This window comes from Lampetra planeri, chromosome 4 (genome assembly GCF_965212315.1).
Source record: "Lampetra planeri chromosome 4, kcLamPlan1.2.h2, whole genome shotgun sequence".
NCBI classification, from domain to species: domain Eukaryota; kingdom Metazoa; phylum Chordata; class Hyperoartia; order Petromyzontiformes; family Petromyzontidae; genus Lampetra; species Lampetra planeri.
This window is the reverse complement of record NC_136110.1, coordinates 26790022-26810470: the sequence shown is the minus strand read 5'-3', so window position 1 is coordinate 26810470 and position 20449 is coordinate 26790022. Positions and strand designations below refer to the sequence as shown.

Below are 20449 nucleotides of genomic sequence, written 5' to 3'. Positions count from 1 at the left end.
GGATGGGTGTATTTCAGTAAATCGGAAATTTGCAAGCGAAAATCAGACCGCGACGTGATATTCATTGCATCCATTCGTGCGTAATTTGTGACTGTTGTGTTAGCCGACTCTCTGAGTTGCATTACATTTATAAATTTTGTTAAGTTTGATATCTAAGCTTCCTTGTCACAATTCTTTTCTCTCTCTCACCCAAGCCCTCTTTGAATTGTATCCCCACCCTCTCACCCCTTTACGGCCTCCCCCCCCCCCCTCTATATAATGCCTCGTCACAGAGACATGTTTCTCTCTTTCACCTGAGGACAATCGCTTGTTGCTGCGATCGAAATGTCGTGATATTTTATTTATTTTCCTATCTACGTGGCTTTACCGAAAGATCCTAAGAGTATTTACTTGAAGTTACATTCCACATTATAATTTTTTTCATAATAATGTTTGATTTCCCACCCCCCTGACCTTTTTAATTTAGTTTTAACGATACTATCCCACTATGAATATATTGTAAATAAAGAGAGTTGATTATTAGAAAAAAAAATATCCAAAATGGATTGAAAAAAACTGCATCCCAAGAAAAAAATGTCCAATCAAACCCACCATGGAGTACTCAAAGGAGCACTCCACCAAGAATGAGGAATCTTCTTGGTTCTTTCGGTAAAGTCACGTAGAAGGGAAATAATAAAATAATAAAAATAAAACATAATAAAATACAATTCTCACGACGTTTTGGCCACAACGCAAGCAGCCGTCCTCAGGTGAAGAACAGGGCTGTCGGAAAGACAGCGTCTGAATGAACACCACCAAGCTTGGCAGCGTATATTTAAGCTGGGTTAGAGGAGGAGGGCGCCTTGACAAAGGAATTTGCATATCAACAGAGGAAATTAGCATATTTATGAAAGCTTTAAATTTTAAAGAATGAGGAAATCGACGGAAGCAACCAAAGATTAAGACTACGTTCCCATGAACATTGCAATAGGTTTGTATGCTTGTTGAACTTCTTTCAACCCGTACATAACTAACCCAATTTTCAGAATCTGAAAATTCACTTTAGAAGTTCCACAAAGTGTTTTAGTTTCATATTAACCGGAAAGGATGAGTAAATAGGAAATGGCATCACTTATATTTCCTCACACATGCAATTACTAGACAGTGTTTGTCTTAATGTTTTCCAGCTGCCTTGGTGTCACGTGGGATCGAGTGACATCACTTTTACAAGCATGAATATGCATCATATTATTACATAATGTAATTGATTACAACATTGAAAAGCAAGATCTGAAATTGTCCTTAAAAAAACAAAAATACAACACTCAACCTTAGTATATAGTATATATGCGTAGAAAGGCTAAATGTTAATTTGAAGTTGAGTAGTAGTTTACAAATATAACAGTGAAAACGTAACCATCTATCATAGTTCAGTTAGAGCTAGAGAAGAGGGTGGTGAATTTATCATCGATGTCTTTGAATATAAATCCTTGGTATGAAGAAGGAATATTTTCGGAAGCCATTCCGTTTCAGCATTTTTTGCACCTAAAACAGTCAAGATAAAATACACTATTAAACAGTTTACACAAAGTACAATGCATACATGACACGATCTATTTAAATAAAATGTAAAATGACAGAATGCTAATGAATAACACATTTGCAATTATGTTATAGACCGAATGAGGTGTCGTGAATAACTCACAATTACTGTTTAATTGGCTTTCCATGTGGTTAATGAAAGTGGTCACGTGTGTGCCTTTTTAAAATTGAGTGTAGTTTGCTCATTATGTTTACGGTACCTAACCAATGCTCGACCTCTATCTGACAAAGAAAAGTACAATATTTTGTTTTTTTTACGTCAATAAATCATCAAAGCTGCTTCTGGGACATACCTCGCCATAGCCTCCTTTGGATAGATTTCCCAGTTGTTGAAAATTAAATCAACCACCGCTGATCTATGGGGGCAACTCCAATACCTGTCTGTCACTTGACCTCCTCAATCCTGCACGTGCCTCAACCATAACGTCTTCCTAGTTACATGAACAACACTTCTCTTGCTGCATCCTATTCCAAACTTATAATTTGCCCTACCCATAAATGTCCGACCATATTTTCCTCGTTTACGAGTTTAAAAGTCCTTGAGGCAACAAGGCACATTCCGCTGAAGCTCATAACAAGGAGTTGGTATTGGTGAGCGGTAGAACACTCAACAGTTGCTCTTTTACAGACCTTTGTCAATGCAGTTCTTTGACCATACTCTCACCATTCTGGTCAGTTCTTATTGGTGAACCAAGAGGTGGGTCGGGATCAGTTCATAATGGCCAAGGCTGGGAATTGAACTCAGATCGCCAGGCTCACAGTCAAGTGTAAACCACTGTGCTCGCCGCTTGTCTAATTGGCCAACTATAGGCTCATATGCTTTTTGTACGTGTGCTGTTTTAGGTTGCTCACTACCCTTGACCAGAAACCCTTTAGCCACCATTTTTAGACGACTCCTACTCACGTCGTTTCACATCTTCCATGAAGGAAATATGGCTTGGAGACTTTATATGTTCTGTATTTAAAATATCAATTCCATTGACGTCTTCAGGAAAGTTGTTACTGTTTTGTGCTCTGTATTGTGTATGAACTAAAACTCCTTTCCTATGTCATGTTGCATCCGAGTGCGTGACAAATTAAGTGAAAAATTAAACCGACAATGGGACCATGTTGAGCCATCAATCTACTACTGTAAATTTCTCATCAAAACATGAGACATCAAGGATTGACACAATACATCTATAACTGCATGCACTATGATTTATCCGTGTCTTTAATGTTGATAGACGTGCGTAGTAGACTTACATCTGGATCGTTTAATACGTTGCAGCAACAAATGCACAATCCCTGAAAAAAAGAACAATAATGAGGCAACGAATAAAAAAATCACGTAATTACATATACTGTAATAATGTGTGACATTGGAAAACAATCATATGATGTGCATACGTACCTGACAACCATTAACGATTGTGAAACATATATCCAATCCGCGATTCGGAATAAAAAAATCGACGGCCCCTAAAAACCAGAACAAGCCTAGAATGACCAAGAGTACTGAGAAGCAGCGTAACATGTTTCTGTTGGCTCTGCTCCTCGATGCTCCGATGGGTTTCCGCATCTTCTTCACGCATACAATCGCCACTGTGCTCAGGTTGACCACCAGTATGACAACAACTGGCACAACGAAGGAGAGTATGACGTTATTTTCGGTTGCAAGCCAACAGAACTTGACGTTGCTGTAGTTTGTCTTGGCGACGCTAACGGTGATGACCATGATGATCAATGGTACTCCGTATCTAGGGGTCGGCACGGTTTGAACCGACTCAAACTGGTTTCAAATTGAGCAAACCAAACCAAACCAGCGACGACTGAACCAAACCAAACCAAAACCAAACCAAACTAAGCTAAACCAAACCTCTTGAGTTGGCTTGAACCGAAAAGATGCGCGGCAAACAATATTCGCATTCAATACAAATATCAAGTGTATTAATCGCTAATTTCTACGCAGGCTTTCTTCATATTGAGATTCACTAGCAAGTACTGGACGACGATGTCGTCCACAGCCATCTCCTCAAGCTTGGCACGCCCAATGTCCTTGAACGCAGTGTGGTAGTTCAATGGCAGTGAAACCCCAACACTAGGCAACATCCGCGCCCACGAGCGCACACACATCTCGGCCTTGAACGTGCACTTGTGCAGGTTTGGTCGGTCGAGAAAGGAGCGCTTGGCGGCCGAGTTTGCTCTCTCGGAGGGCACGGACGACGCCGGGATAGGCAAATAGTCGAGGGCCACGCGTCGTAGGCGCGGGTACTTGCCGCCGTACAGCTTCCACCACTCGACGACGTCCATGCTCAGGTCCTGAGTCGGCTCAAGCAGGAAGCGGTCGACCTCGGAGGCGGCGCCGTCGTGAGCGTTGGGCGCGTAGACCATGTCAAAGAGGATGTTAATGCCGCCACGCGGCGCCGCCTTCGGCGCCGCGTCCGTCGTCAACGCTGGGTAGCGCTGGTTGAGAATGTCCGTCATCATGTCCTTGATATTGCTGTACTCGGTGCTCGAGGCCGCGGGCTTGGGGTGGCGCAGGTCGAGAAAGCGGGCGACGCGGCTTGGTTCGGATGAGAGAAGGTCGCTGTACTTGACCATGTAGTCGGAGATGGTCACGGCGGCCGAGCTCACGACCACATGAGGACTCGGGCGGTGGGTCATGCAGTGGCTCAAGAGAGCCTCCTGCGCCGTGATGGCGTTCGAGATGGTGCAGTACTCCTCAGCGCCCATGGCATCGGAGATGGCCGCCGGCTTCTCCAAGAACTGGCAGAGCAGCGCCGCCTGCTCCCACGGCTCGTCCGACAAGCCGGCCTGGCTCCGCGACCAGCCGGGCTCAAGGCAGATGGCGTCGATCACTTGGCGCTGCCTTAGCGACGCCGTGAGCATCACGTACGTGCTACCCCAACGTGTGACCACGTCGAGGCAAGGCGGCTGCAGCGGGCACTTGGGGTAGTGCCGCGCGAGCGACGTGTAGGCCGCCCTTTTCGTCTTGCTCTTGCGGATAGCGCCGAGCGTCGCGCGGAGGCTGCGCAGCAGTGTCTCGAACGCGCCGAATGAGGCCTTGACGCCGAGGTTGACGCAGTGCGCGATGCACCGCAAGCAGCACGTCGAGCGCAGGTTGCTCCCCTCGAGGAGCGTGAGGGACTTGGCGGATGCGACGGCGTCAGAACCGCTGTCGGTGACGACGGCGAGCAGGCGCGGCCACACGCCAAAGTCGTCGAGCAGCTCGTGCAGGCGCTGCGCCATGCGCTTGCCCACGCCTTCGCCCGGGGCCACCCAAAAGAAGTCAATGATGCAGTTGCACATGGAGAACGACGCCGGGTCCATCCAGTGGAGGGTGACCAAGAAGAAGCCGGTCATGGCGTCGTTTGTCCAACCGTCGTAGGTCAAGGAGACGCAAGAGCCAAAAGTAGTAAAGTACTGTAGCACGAGTAGCTTGAGGACGACATACATCTCGAGCATGCGGCGCTTGACCGTGCGCTCAGACTTGGGCTCGTAACCCGGGGCAGCTCGTTGAAGAAGAGTCGTAAAGGGATCCGATGTTACGTGTTTATGGCCTAGACCACTCGTCGCGATGTACTCGGCGACAAAGCTGTCCATGGCCTTGCTCGCGTGCGCTGACATGGGCGTGGCCATCTTGGACTGCACGAGCAAACCCTTCCCCGTCGGCGGCGACGTGACGACCGTGGGCGACTTGGGGTCGACGATCCCATGGGTCTTGAGATGCTTGATACGGGTGCCCGAGGAGGTGGAGCCCGCGTACTGGAGGGTGCAGATCTTGCAGGTCCGGCTCTGCACGTCGCCCGCGGCCTGGCTCGTCTCAAAGTACTCGTCGTGCCACAGCGCTCGGGACACACGGGCCTTCTTGGGCTTGGGCTGCGTCGCGGTCTGCAGCGCTGCGGCGCCGAGGGTGCGCATGAGGCTCTGCCGCGTGTCGCCGCGCGTGGCGTCCGGGCTCTCACGTTCGCTCGCCATCGGCTCCTCGTCACTACCGGCGTGTTTGGTCTCTTCCACGTCGTGAATGAGATACCTTGTGATGCTGGAGCCGCCGGGGATGGCGCCGTCTTGAGCCGCTCGAGCCATGGAGATGCAATTGCAAAGTGAATTCGCAGGCAAAGGCAACTACAGCATGTCCTTTCGTGTCGCCTTTACAACCAACCAAACTAGTTTGAGCCGGTTCCACCCTGTCCGAGCCAAACCGAGTCGGTTTTCGTAGCCCCAAACCAAACCGAACCAGTTCAAACAGAGCCAAACCAAACCGATTTGGTTCGGTTCAAACCGCGGTTTGGTGGTTTGAGCCAAACCGTGCCGACCCCTATCCGTATCCTATGCAAAAAGCAGCGATGGTGAATTGTCTCCAGTAGTCCTTGGAGTGAATGGGAAAGGTCAGTTGGTAGCTTATAAGTCCTCCCTCACAAAGCATCCAGAAGAAGAAGGCGAGGTAACAGAAGTGCATCAGTGCAGTGATGGGGATGCACATGGTTTGGGTCAGCTTCCCTTCAAGGCAGCTTGCCAGCAAAAATAAAACGTGCGCACACATGAGCTTGATGCATATGTGCAGCAAAATTGTCAACTTTAGGCAACTGCTTCTTTTCATGAATGTTTTCCGTCTCATGGTGACGGAGAGCAATACAATGGAAACGGCCAACGTACAGATTGATATTGTTAACACGATATTTGTCAGGATATCGCTTGTTCCAAAATCAGGGTTGATCGAAGACATCAGAACCGCGAAGGGTGTGAAGTAATCGCAAGAGCAATGAACGGTGTTGTTGCTCACAACGGTAGTACAGCCCTCTTTAAACCAACCACTTGTGAAGTTGTAATTGCTGTTATTCGAATTCCAGTACACGCACACCGACGTTTTGATGAATATGCTTTTGTTAATCGGCGAGAATTTCAGACTAATACTCGGCTTTTTAGAACTGGTAATTGTTTTCAGAGCAGAAATAATCACAATCGAATTAACAGTACAATCTTTGCAATCAGACTCTTGCTGTATTGGCAAGATTTTGTGAAGGTTTGAAAATACGATGGCTGAAAATGTGTTGTTCATATCCAATCCATATTCAACGTTTATTTGCATACGGACGCTATTGATAGTATTTATAATGTCAATTTGCGTATAGAATTCACGGTATATTGTAGTTGTGACATTAACGACAGTATTGTTGTTTGAAATTACAAAATTAGCAGGGGAAAATAACGATGTAAATTTCTCTATAGCTTTGAGGATACTTGAACTGACAACGCTAGAAGTGTTAGAAGTCCATATAGCAACATTATTTTCTGAAAAAAGTTTGCTGGTCACGTTTATGAAGATCTGAAAGAAAAACAATTCCATTATACAAAGTATTAATAAAATATTTAAATATCAAAATATGAAAAATGAGTGAATAACCAAGCATGAATTCGTAAATGAAACCTACCTCGTATTGCTTTGCATTAGGTGACATTTTTAATTATTCTGATTTGTCTGCCATAAAATGTAATATATCAGCAGTTTCCTTGAAACCATTTGGCGATTGATTTGCAGAGTTAAAGCTGAAATTCTGTATTTGATCTAAAACACTATAAACTCCGTTTGTGTCGGTGATATTCTGCAAAGAGAACACATTCGTTGCATGCACCTGTTTGCTGGCTAATCATTGAACATCGCCCGCTTTCAGATGTGATTTTGCGGCTTTCTGGAACGCTTTTCCTTCCGTTATTAGGAAGCCATTGGGAGCTATGCACTTATAAATTAAAATTGACAACTAATTTATTTAGAGCTTCTTTGTATTTAGAATGGTGTCCTTCCCCCGCACCGCATACATACGATATAGTAAAACTAGAATACAAATTACATGTTACCGTGCAATTTTTCAATACATTGGCCACGAAGAGAGACACACAGAGATAAGGACGGTGGGGAGTGTTTGTTTTAATTAACCTTGAATGTGGAATCATGGAAATGATCTCATCCGATTTTAAACAAATTATTTGCTGATGCTGCGTTGGCAGTGGTCCATAGGGACAGTTTAACACGTAGCAGGCTTCCGCGATCAATATCCATAATAGAGGTTTTTTTTGTTAGATCGTGTAAATATATAAAAGTGTCGTTAAAACCTGCCACTACCTGACACAGCCAACTAGTAAGGGTTGTCACGTAAACAGAATATGCCAATTCGTCACTAGTACAGCACACCGGTGTGTTGGAGCGCCAAGCCACAACATTTATAATCTGAGAACGACGTTTCGCTAGTAATTACAACTAGCTTCATCATAGGGACAATTTACAAAAAAAATACTTTCATCTCCACGGCGCGACCATTCTTCGTGGTTGTGCAATATCACAGATTCACCACACTCCTGCACATAAATGGATCACAACACTTCGTCTCCACGTGGTTGTCCTTTTGGGCATCCTCTTTTTCAGGAGACATTCCAAGCATCTGGCTCATCTAATGACCACCAAGTATTGTGGAGATGTGTCTTGCCACTATCTGAGCATCTATGTCTTATGGTGGCTTTCAGATGTACTGCTTTGTTACATACTTTTAAGGACAAATGCGTGTTGGAAAGCGTAACAAAATCCACGTACGTGCAGGTTTTTCTCTTTTAACTTTATTTTACCATAACTGTACCGTTTAAAGGCAAACCTGCAAGACACACATTGAACTTTAACTGAGAACACTTCCCGAATGTATTGCTACATTCGGGAAGGTGCACAGTAATTGTTACAGGAGTGAACACAGATTCAGGAATTGTATCTCCTCTCGAGATTTGTGTTTTTTTGTAATTGATTCAGTGGTAACGTGTTGATGATTAAACATTGAAACTATTTTACCAGCTATATAGCTCTTTTTCAGAAATTACCTGGCCACAAATGATAGCTCAACGAAGTGGTTTATCATATGGATATTTAGAGCAGCCAAATACTTCAAATGCATTTTTCTAAATGTGGAGGGAAAAACCGGAGGTCCTGGAAAAAAAATCAATCAATGGAGAGAACATGCAAAGTCTATATATATGATGACTAAGGATGGAATGGCAGTCAAAGGAAGGAACATGCGGGAGAGTATGTCTGGAGTGGAGATAGAATGATGATGCATTGCAAGATCATGAGAGATGGTGATGGCTTGGGAGGGCCTTTCTCCTGTAATTGATTGGGGCTGATGATTTATCTATATATGTATATTGAATTTCTTTCGTATCGTACATAGTCAACCGTGCTTATCGGATGTGTGGGTGAAGGACAACAAAATAAACACAAAAAGCAGTTCTAAAAAAATCAATGATGATGAAAGTGCTGAACATTTAATCACATACCTTAATACTATCATAGATTTCTTCAAACTGACAAGAGCTCTGAGTGTTCCATTTTCCATTTTCGGAACATGTCCTTTTAGATTGTATGTTGGGTTTGTTTGGGCATAGTTTCTTCTTTTCCTGGTTTTGTTTCTTGCCATGTAATACCAGATATGGTCTCCTTGGGGCAAGTCGCTGACAAAACCACGTAAAACAAGTAATATTTACATCGTTTTTTCGTGGAGGAAATTAATAAATACAGAACTCGTGTTATCCTTCACCCAAGTACCCACGAGCCATTGGGTCCATACAAACTCCAAATATCATGGGCTCTATTAATACAATTATCCATTATTATCTCGCAAATTTTCGAAACGTTAATTGCAGAAAGACTTTGGATTATATACACGTTTTCCCTGTTAAGAGGAGGCAAGTGACACATTCTTCCCATTTCACATGGGTTGTTTGCATATTTTTCACATGGAAAAGCAGATCAATCTCTGTAGATATACACCGAGAAGTAGACCCTGTAACACATACCACACAGCCAACACAGAGATAATCACTGAGACACACACAGAAACATGAGACAGAAAAACACAAATACTGAGACACACAGAGAGATGGTGACATTGAGAGAGGCACAGAGATACAGATATAGACACAGAGACACCTACAGACATGGAGACACATACACAGACATGGAGACACAAATAAACAAGGATACGGAGACAAACACGACGACAGAAACACAAATACAGACGGAGACAGAAGCAAGGAAATACATAGAGAGACATAGAGATACCCAGAGGGACATGGAGGCATACACAGAGACACGGAGAGAGAAAGAACAGACACGGAGGTGCAGATATAGAAACGCAGAGACAAACAGAGAAATCGAGAGACCTGGAGACACTGCTATAAATGTGTCTCCGTGTCACTGATTGTCTCCGTACTTGTCTGGGTCTCCGTGTCTCTCTCGGTGTATTCGTATATATGATGTCTCCGCACGTGTGTGTCTCGCCTCCATCTGTGTGTGTGTCTCCATGTCTTTGTGTTTCTCTGTCTGTCTTCATCTCTATCTCCTTATCTTTAAGTGTGTATCCTTGTGTATGTGTATCCGTATTACTCTGTCTTCATACCTCTGTATCTCCTTGCATCCGTCTATCTCTATCAGCATATATCTCCCACTGTCCTTATGTCTGTGTGTCTTTCTGTATCTTCATCTTTCTTTCTGCATCTGTGTCTCTCTATCGGGATACTGAGATACAGAGAGTGATTGAGATACAGAGAGAGAGAGGGACAGGGATATACAAATAGACACGAAGCCACACAGAGACATGTCATGTTTTAAAATAGCATGCATTTAAATTAATTAAATGTTCTTCCAATAATGCGCACATTTTTTCGGGCAGCATCGAATTGCCGTGGCAATGCAACACCCCCCCGCCCCCCAGAAGGTACTATGGCAAAATCGTCATAACTCCATTCCACATTTTTTGCAAATAGGAGCAGTTAAGTGGCAAGTTTCACCAATAATCCACACCCCCACCATGAATGTGGGAGAAACTCGCAAATAACCCCGTGGATAATGGGATCCGTGATATTGGCCCCCCACATTACCACGCATAAGAAGAGTCATCTTGTATGCAGTTAATTTTGTAAAAAATATATATATTTAGATATTTTTTTAAACTTACATTTTATATTAAAATATTTTCGGTCCGTTTCAAAAATTCCAATTCTTCCGTTGAGTATGGTTTTAAGACTCGCTGTTTTAACATTTTCTGGTTGATTAGCTTCAACAACTAAATCAAAGCTGACAATGACGCTGCCAGAACTGTTGGTACAAATAAGCAATTATTATATTGAGTTTTATTGATACAAATACAGTATAGCCACATTTGTCACATTTACTATATCAGCACATAGGTTAAACTTAGCTGTACAGGCGTTATTGTAAACATATCGACACTGTTTTTGCTTCTACAACGAATGTATGTTGATTATAACTTATTTATTTAAATAACATTCAATGTTTGTACTATCAGAGCATTACTAAACATTGTATTCACAAAGTTAAAGTTACTCATATAAATACATAGAGTACGATTAAAGTCAAACATTATTTTTCCCAGTGATAATATTCTAGATGTGGTATGCACTGATTTCCAAAATAAGAACACCAAAGGAATATGAAATACTCCCAAATACAACAGTTAACAGTGGCAGAACACACGTGCCAACAAGGACACTCAATTGATTTTGATAATGTTGAAGTTATGTGCAAAACTAGTTACGACTGGCCAGGACTAATTAGATAATCTATCGCAATTGTGAGAAATCAAAATAATAATTTTAACCGTTCGCATCACAAGTGACGTCATCACATCTATCCCTCTATTCATGGAACGAAACAGGAGAATGTATCCACAAATCTGGCTGTCGCCTGATCATGCTAGTTGTAATTACTGGGGAAACGTCGTACTCAGATTGTAAATGTTGTGGATTTACTCTCCAACACAACAGTGTGCTGTACTAGAAGCGAATGGGCATGTTTTGTTTACGTGACAAACCTAATTGTCTGTATCGGGTGGTGGCGGGTTTAACAACACATTTATATTAACGCGATCTTCACCCCCGAATAAACTCTCTCATGGTAAATTATGCATCTAGCAGTTTTGTGTACGAGCTCCCAGACCTGGCTGGAGCACAATTCTCTGCCACTGAATAGAGCAGTGATAGGGCAGCCCACCTGCTATGTGTTTTCATGTTACCCTAAACACAACTAATACCTGTCATCTAGGCCAAATGGATGTCAATCTTGATTTTAAGCTTTCGTGACTACAGGAATCCATACTTTTTGGTTCTTTCGGTAAAGTCACGTAGATATATTTTATTTCATATCTACGTGACTTTACCGACAGAACCAAAGAGTACAATCGGATGTCGTTAATTCGAATTGAGGTATGATCGGTAGTATTCATTGTTCATCATATTTAGAATGCACTTATATATTGCTTTATTTGAGGTAAGTTTAAATGGAATTTACAGTATGCAAAACTTTGAATATCATTTATTTATTTTAAATGCAAATCCATAAAATTGTATTTCTGTACAGACTGTAGATACCTGAATTGGATATTGCAGGCGCCTTGAAATCCTGTTATGTTTGCATATGTTTCATTGAGCTAAAATGGGTTACAAAACATCAGATAAGTGCACAACACTTTCACAGTATAATTTAACGCATGCTAGATGCTCTTACATAAGCATGTTATTTCAGAATTATTGCATTACAAAAATATGCTACCAACAGTACTGAAGAACACTGTTTTAAACGGTATTACATTCGACCGTGGCTTTAGTTAGCCAGTTGAGGAGAGACGCAGGCAGAAACGGACACAGGCTTAGCATTCATAATAAACCTTTTTGGGTTAGAATTGTAAATGTTGTGGTTTCACTCTTCAACACACCGTTGGGCTAAAGTAGTGAACTATTTGTCTTTTGTCAACGTGACACTTTTTTGCTGATTGGCCGTGTCGGGTGGTGGAGGGTTACGACGCATTTATAAATAACGCGATCTGACCCAAAAACGTTTATTATGAATAATATTGGTCGTGAAAGCCTACGGGTTCAACTGTCAGGCTTAGAGACAGACGCTCAAGAGAGGTGCATACAGAGACGTACTTGCATAAAGCGCCACTGCCAGTGGTTGGCATATTAATTCCGACATTTTAAACCTCAATCGTGCTACGAACGTTATTGCACACGTGGATGCCTGTTTTAACATGTTATCATATGAATCTGTGTACAGGTACTTACAAATTTAGCCACGATATTTGACATGGTGTTGTATTCGTTTGAAGTAGTTATGTTCAGGTCTCCATTGTACTCTGTGTTGATGAACTTTATCTGGCACGTGCATGTAACTACACAAAAAATATCGCCCAATTAGCAGAAAATTATGAAAAAACATATTGCTATTTCATGTATGGACCTTTGTCAATTCACTGCTAGATGAGAGTCCCGTCACAGCATGTAGGTGGTGGTGGTTATTTTACCATACTTCACCACACTGGTCAGTGTGGGTTGGAGAAGAGCATAAACTTGGGGAGTATCGAGTCAAAGTAAAGGACAACTATTTATTTTGCAACATTGCCTTTTGCTGCCCACAGTGTAGTGCAGCCCTGTTTCTGTAATGTCGCACTCAAATACGATGTCTTACTTAAGTTATATATATATTTATTATACAATACAGTCCACCCGACTTTATAGGTTATCAGATGGACGCAGGTTGACTAATTTACAACTGGATGACTTCTATGTAACTGCTACACGACGCTCACGACACAGCTGACTATATGGAGCCGTCGGCGTAGTAGCTACGGCGTAGATATATAACTCCTTTCGCTAGCCTTCCAAGACGATGAGGGCAATCCACAGCGATGACAGCGACGACGGTCCGGACCCCGACTCCGAACTCTCTCCTGGATTTTTCTGTTGCGCGTAGTTACTTTAAGATGTTTCTTGTTCATGTTTTTGTTTGTTGCGGTTGCACCCGATTCAAGAGCCGAATGGCTCACAGGGCTATACCTAATAAATGAACTGAACTATCGGCGATTTCCTTAGCCTCACTAACACCTCGTGGGTTCCACCCCTCCCCCCGCGGTGAATCCTCACCCAGTTACCTCACTTGACCCTGCCTGTCCTCATCACTGCAATCATTATTTGTGGCCACTAGGCCACGTACTGTCCTTACATATAGGCTAAAATCCTGGCATGTATGATGGTAACTCAATCCAGCCATGCCCAGGCTCTAATCTTCTTTATTTCTGAGATCTAATGAGATCAGGTGCATTTTGGGTGATTTGGTCATAGGCGATTTGGTACACAATTCAGATACATTTTCACGACATATGACAGTCTCTGGATGGATTGTTGTAGATACAATATAATTAGGTCCCGTAAAATATGCATGCATATGTACATAAAATAATCCTAAACGACACACCAATAGTGCTAAAATTCTCTAACAAATCCAATATTTGTGTTTATAAAGTGGAGTTTTTTTTTAATTGACAATTTATGAAAAAAACTTGTTACATTATAACGAGCACAAAATAAATACTTGTGCCTCTGCTGACAAAATATTACTCATACACAAACATTTGACAAAGTAACAATACATATGCATCTCCAACAGGCAATGTCATACGTGCTTTTAAACAAAAGATATATCTTCGTGTGATTCATTGCTTTTCTCACCAGTGAGGTTATTGGAGGATTTGGAGGTAGGAGAGGGTGAAGAAACATTATTTGCTGTTGATGTATTTGATACCGTGGTGTTTTTTGTTGCAGTTGAGTTCAGGTGTGTGGAAGTGGTGGGCATGTTTTGTGTTGTAAAAGTGGTTGCAGCATTGTTGGTTGTTGGAGTGGTTGCAGTAGTGTTTGTTGTGGTAGACATCTGTTTTCTTGTAAAAGTGGTTGCAGCATTGTTGGTTGTTGGAGTGGTTGCAATAGTATTTGCTGTGGTGGACATGCGTTGTCTTGTAAAAGTGGTTGCAGCATTGTTGGTTGTTGGAGTGGTTGCAGTAGTGTTTGTTGTGGTGGACATGTATTGTCTTGTAAAAGTGGTTTCAGTGTTGTTGGTTGGAGGAGTGGTTGCAATGGTGGTTGTAGGAGTGGTTGCAGTATTGGTTGGTGTTGGCTGGCAGCTTTTGTTGTTTGGAGTTTCCAGGAAGACACATTCAAAACCAGGGATTTCTGAGTTTGTACACTGGTTGGATGTTTGGCTTCCTTCCATGTTCCAAGTAAATTTTCGAACGCAGCTGCATTGTGACACTAGACAGACTGAACAAACAGACGTAAACTGTTATACAGAAATATTTGGAGCTGCTGTTATGTAACATTTAGGACACTGGGCATCAGAGTTCAGAGGTTGCCAGGTTGATTCTATTTTCTGGCATTGCATTTGAAACAAAGGTGGAAGCTTATTAAAATCCCCCTACCTCAATTCATCCAGCAGTATAGATAGGTACACTAGTGCCAGATTAAGCTAGTAGGGGGCCTGTAGCATCTTACCTATAAAAGTCATGTTTTGTCTGTCTGTGTGTGGCACAGTAGGGGCCACAGGTGGTGCATCAGCCAGTCATCTCGGTCATCTCAGTCAGTCGACCCGTGGCACCTGCTGGGTCTGCCCCGTGACCTCCTGTCAGCGGGCATTCGACACTTCACGTGCACATGGCCTGGCACAAGCGTCGTGGTGACGTCACCGCCACTTAGTGGCGAATGGCGGTTGTTGTTGTTGTGGACACACCTTGTGACGCATTTAACTCACAAACTGCTGGCTTTACGTTTCAACAAACTACACACGTACGACGCGATAAGCTCCCGACCGACAAATCGCGATTTATTTTCCCATCCGTCAAGTGTAAAGTAGTTAAATTAAAATTGGTATCACTATTTTTTATTACATTACCACGCTGAGCGCGCGCCAAAACACGCATCCGCGCATGCGCGAGAACGCTGACTCGTGGTTCCCTTAGCAACGCACACGCGATCGGGAAAAAATATCATTTGTCTTCAAAATGCAAAAATAAATACACAACGCTTGAGGTAAATTCTTCAGTGTGATGTCCCCCCCCCACCCCAATGTATGCAGTTACTACTATAGAGTCCGTAGATACTACTACTATAGTCCGTAGCCACTACTACTGTAGAGTGGGCGGGGGGATGGTGGGGGGGTGTGGCAGGCCAACCCCAGCCGGCCAAGGCTCCACCTCGGCCGGCTGAGCAATCTAGGCGACTAGGCCTCACCACGTCGTTTACAATATCCAATGGCGGAGCCAGTGGGGCGGTTAGGGTGGCACGTGCCCCCCCAATTATCTGATCGAAATCCCTAATTTTAATCGGATAATTGGGGTTCATTAGTAATAAATCGGCATTTTGCCACCCCCACTGCCACTGTGTTGCATATTATTACGTGCTAGGGACTCTATGAGATGATAGGATAATAGTCTGAGTCCATAATTGGCAATAAGTAACGGCAAAGCAGTTATAAGTGACTCAGAATTGTGCATAGTTGCGTATACAGTCCACGACTTCCCTGAAGGCATTCACCTTCAGCGAGCGCGATGCCGATCACACAACGCGGTTAGAATTCGACCCTCGATCGATGGCTGCGCCATCGCCGCACACGCGTCGAATAAAAAGCAAGGGACAAGTCCTTACTAACAACTCCTATTATTTTTCATTGCTGGAGGGGTTGCCCCCCCCTACCTGAAAATCCTGGCTCCGCCATTGACGATATCGTTTACGATGAATTAGTTTGGTTAGGTCTTTTACATTGTTCTAGGTTACCATATTGGCAGATTCATATACATGAATGATATAATTTCACACATGTATAAATCACCTCACGTACCCCCTGGGACATTGCCACGTACCCCCAGGGGTTCGTGTACCCCCGGCTGAGAACCACTGCTCTAGAGCTTCCTCGAGTGGGGGACCCTTCCGCCAGCAATGACGTGAGCAAGCAATTGCAGAGCTGCACCTTTTCAGAAAAAAACTGTAGTTTGCACTTTTCAAGCTCTCTCTCCAAAACACACATAATTAGACAGAGTTGTAAGTGACGTGGTTATGCTCTCCGTATTGACACCTTCGTTTTATTCAATAATTGCTGTTAGCTTTAAACAAAACAATACCTTTTGTTAAATTGACAGATTTTGTCGTAAAAAAATCTGTTATTACTGCTGTGACATTTTCAATGGGGATTGCATTGTCTTCCACAATGATTTCAATGTTCAAAATGCGATTTCCTATGAGAGAATAGAGGGGAAAAATTGTATTACAAATGTTTGTTGTATGATTTTATTATTGATGAATTCTGAATACGTGTAAATGCAAAAAAAAACGATGTACTTTGTTTACATTTCTAGAAAGTTTTATTTAGATTTTGCATCGAAGATTTCCTCATTGTCATATTTGTTGGGAAGTCTATAGCATAATATGTATTTAATTAAAGGCATTGGAAGCAAAAGGTTTGAAGTAAAACAAATCTGAAAAGTATATTTTGAAGACTTACCATTTTCAAGCACCTAAAAAGAAATAAAAGTTGGAATAATCAGTTCGTTAAACACATTTTAAAAAAATTACTTTATCTTTAAAAAAAGATATTGACATTGTTTGAACAAAGAAATGCATATTTATGAAAGTTCAGTTAATATGCAATCAAGAACACACTAATTGTCCAGTAAACTAGATAATTATACAATTGGACAACAATGTTCTCGTAAATATCAACTTTCTTTACCATTCTATCTATCGTATAAAAACCTCTGTACCATATAGGATTATAGGATGGGAAATGTCTTTGTTATCAGATTTAGCGACAGCAACCTCAATGTAAAAAAAAGCAAAATAACTTGGGAAGATCAAACGACCGATCGCAGCCAATTAATTAATCCATTAGGTCTTCCGTAAAGGACATCTGCTTGCTATGTTATCAGCGTGCATTATTAGACACACTCCATACTTGCTTAACTAATCACTTACATTTTAGCATTTGTGAATGCCATTTGTTGCCAAGTTAATTTCTGAGAATACCGTGACGCACGATGCAAAATGCAACTATCACGTATTAATCAAGAGCACTGCCCAACAAAGAAGACAAGGACAAAAGTATTGAGAAGGTTATCCGTGGAATGATGTTAAGAGAATGGGTGATATGTATTCGTGAAGACAGGATGGATGCAGATTTGGCTCTAGTATACAAAGTGGCAGATCTCACAAAGCTAAATACAAGGTTCTTCAAATTTTTTTTAACACTTCTGAGAATTTGCAACAATACCATGAGAAATGTGCCTCCGGGCTCTGGAGACCACCTGGAGAAGATTCCAGGCACGTGTTGACAATGATGGCGAACAAATGGAGACTCTTTTACTTTTTGAAGCTATTAACATATATTTGTTATGTTACAGTGTATTATCCGTTCTTGTTCCATTAAAAATGATAGTCCCATATAAGTGTAAAACATTGTTTAAGCACCCTGTATTAGCATTCACATTCAATTTGTGTATACAATTATGTGCATGTATTATGAGTGTAAAATCAATTACGATCTAGGAATATACGTGTTGTATATGTACTGTACATGTACACTACAATGCACATGTGTAGTGCCACAGCGCTAACTGCTGTACAGCAGCTGCAACTGCAGGTAGACACTTGGCGCACACGCCGTTGAGCATACACACGGTGTGTGTGCCGGCAGGGTGGAGGAACTGGGGCAAGGGTCACGGAAGGCCTCGTGGGGAGGCTCTGGAACCCTCTAGAGGGTTCGAGAAGGGAGGCGCGGCTAGGGTGGAGCCAGGCCGCGCCGAGGGGAATAAAAGCGGCGGAGAGCGAGAGCTCGGGGCTGCCGGTTCTGGGAGTGGACTCGTCTCATTGCCGTCGCCTTCGCCCGATCATTGCGCGGCCGGACAGTGGTTGGCTGTCGACGCCGTCGGTGCAACGTGGATAGGGTCGTGTCTGCGCTGGGTCGTGCGGCAGCGTAGTCGTGAGAGAGAGAGGGGGCCAGAGTTGGTGGCGTGAACGAGAGATAATAAAGAAGGACGGTGGCCCCTGCAACTACCTCGTCTCTGACTGAGTTTGTGTGCGCCGCACGCCACCCGCACACACACACACAAACCTCGAGAAGGAAGACTTAATTTAAGGGAAATAATTACCTCTGCCATATCAAGTCTCTGGCAACGCTATGCAATGCTTCGTCCTAGCTTCAGTAAAGTACACACAGAAAAAAAGACAACTATACATGTTTTAATGTTCATGTCATGCCTTTATTTATTTATTTAGAATTGTTTTAACATAACCTGATGTAACTAGACATCAGGTGTAAATTGGGTTTAAATTTATTTCCTGGACATTTACACTCGTTAATGTAGATGCGGTAAAAAAGATTATTTCATAAAATTGGCATATCCTTTTGTCAATTCCCATCACTTATCATGTGCAGTCTCTGGCTGACCAATGATTTGAACTGATTTACCTTTTTGGGCCTAAGGTTAACTTCTCGTTCCGAATAAAACGGATGAAGTGACTGACTGACCAACATGGATTATTGACACATATTTCAGAGATATAAATAAGCATACTCCAATAGACAAACCCGGATGCAGATTATGTTACTCTAGATGGCTCGGAAATGTTACGTACACCACGAAGCTTGTTTGGAGGAAAAGTCATGGGAGGCGTGCACACTGATCATGGGAATTCAGAGAAACAATACCGGTCTCTGGTGTGTTTGCAAAGCAGTTCGACTAGCTGGGAAGGACGCTGAGCCAGGAGACAGAGTTTGATAGAAAGCAGTGATTCGCTGAAGTTGTTTGGATTCATGGAAGGAGGATTTTATTCCAAGAGGATGTAGGTAGAGTGTGCTAATAATTATTTATCGAACCAATGACTGCCAGTTATGGTAGTGTTGCCTCTCTAATGTAATATGGGTCAGCTTGCGTTGATTGTGAGGAGGCATGTTGCTTCAAAAGCAGCGGGCACAAAGGTGCTTGCGAGGGATCCTTCAGCACGGACAACCTGACATCTGAGAAAGGCCTCAGAGGAGACCTGAAAGTGCATGGCAGACTCTGCGTTGAGATTGACAGAAGTGTTTGGTCAGATCATGTGAAAAGTGGTCTGTTGTGTAGACGTGCTGCAGAGTGGTGTGAGAACAATGAGACAATGCAGGCGAGAGTTTATGAACATCACAAACCTTAAACAACACCGTTACTGTTAATAACATCCAGTTAAGGTTGCTTAATTATTGTGGAGATGGTTTTTGCAGGACGAGACATTTATACCGTTTAAATGGATTGGATGCATGACACTGACCGTAACGTTGCCCATACACAGTGACCAAAGGAGAGGCATCCATAATGTGAGAAGAATGGTTTTCATCACTCTGTCAAACATAGCCACTCTTGCACAAGATACATACGACAGTCGAGCACATGTTACACATACAACAACTCAATTTTGCCGAATTTCTAGTGAAAATAAAATAAAATTACAGCCTTTTGCAAAAGACAACGCAGGATGGCCTGTCAACATGCTGTTGGGTTGTTTGACCATACTTTACCGCGCTGGTCAATGTGGATTGGAGAAGGGAGGTCCAGAAATTATTCAGATGTCATGAGCCACTGATGTTACATGTGACTAGGAATTTAACTCAGGTGGCTGTGTTCACAGCACAGCACCCGAGCCACAGCACTGCCCCAATAATTATCGACAATTAATTACACCCCATAATATTATCACTTGCGAAACGTCGAATTAAAATTGTAAATGTTACATCATGGGACCTCCTTTGCCAGTACCAAAATATAATAATACGGTTTTTCCCCTTTTTTCTGGCAACAAAACTGAAACCTCTTTACAAGGATTCATGTCTGCATTGACCACAATACTTGCAGTCAAAATGAGTGTGTTTTTTGTTTGCATTTTGACTGCAAGTATTGTGGTTAATGGAGACATGCATTCTTGTAAAAAGGTTTCGTTTTGTTGCCAGAAAAAAGGGGAAAACACCCTATTATTGTAAATG

General features: G+C 42.7%; 1 long non-coding RNA gene across 2 annotated transcripts; it reads right to left on the bottom strand.

The window, feature by feature from the left end:
• Positions 1–257: 257 nt before the first annotated feature.
• Positions 258–16671, bottom strand: LOC144717876 (uncharacterized). Of its 2 annotated transcripts, XR_013585157.1 has the most exons (9): positions 16563–16671; positions 14125–14709; positions 12682–12788; positions 11989–12047; positions 10557–10696; positions 8878–9051; positions 6996–7166; positions 2827–2868; positions 258–1524 (listed from the first exon to the last, which is right to left on the bottom strand). It is a non-coding gene; the product is annotated as an uncharacterized LOC144717876 (long non-coding RNA). The 2 variants fall into 2 exon arrangements; XR_013585158.1 differs by lacking the exons at positions 258–1524; positions 2827–2868 and adding an exon at positions 6538–6889.
• Between the last annotated feature and the right edge of the window lie 3778 nt (positions 16672–20449).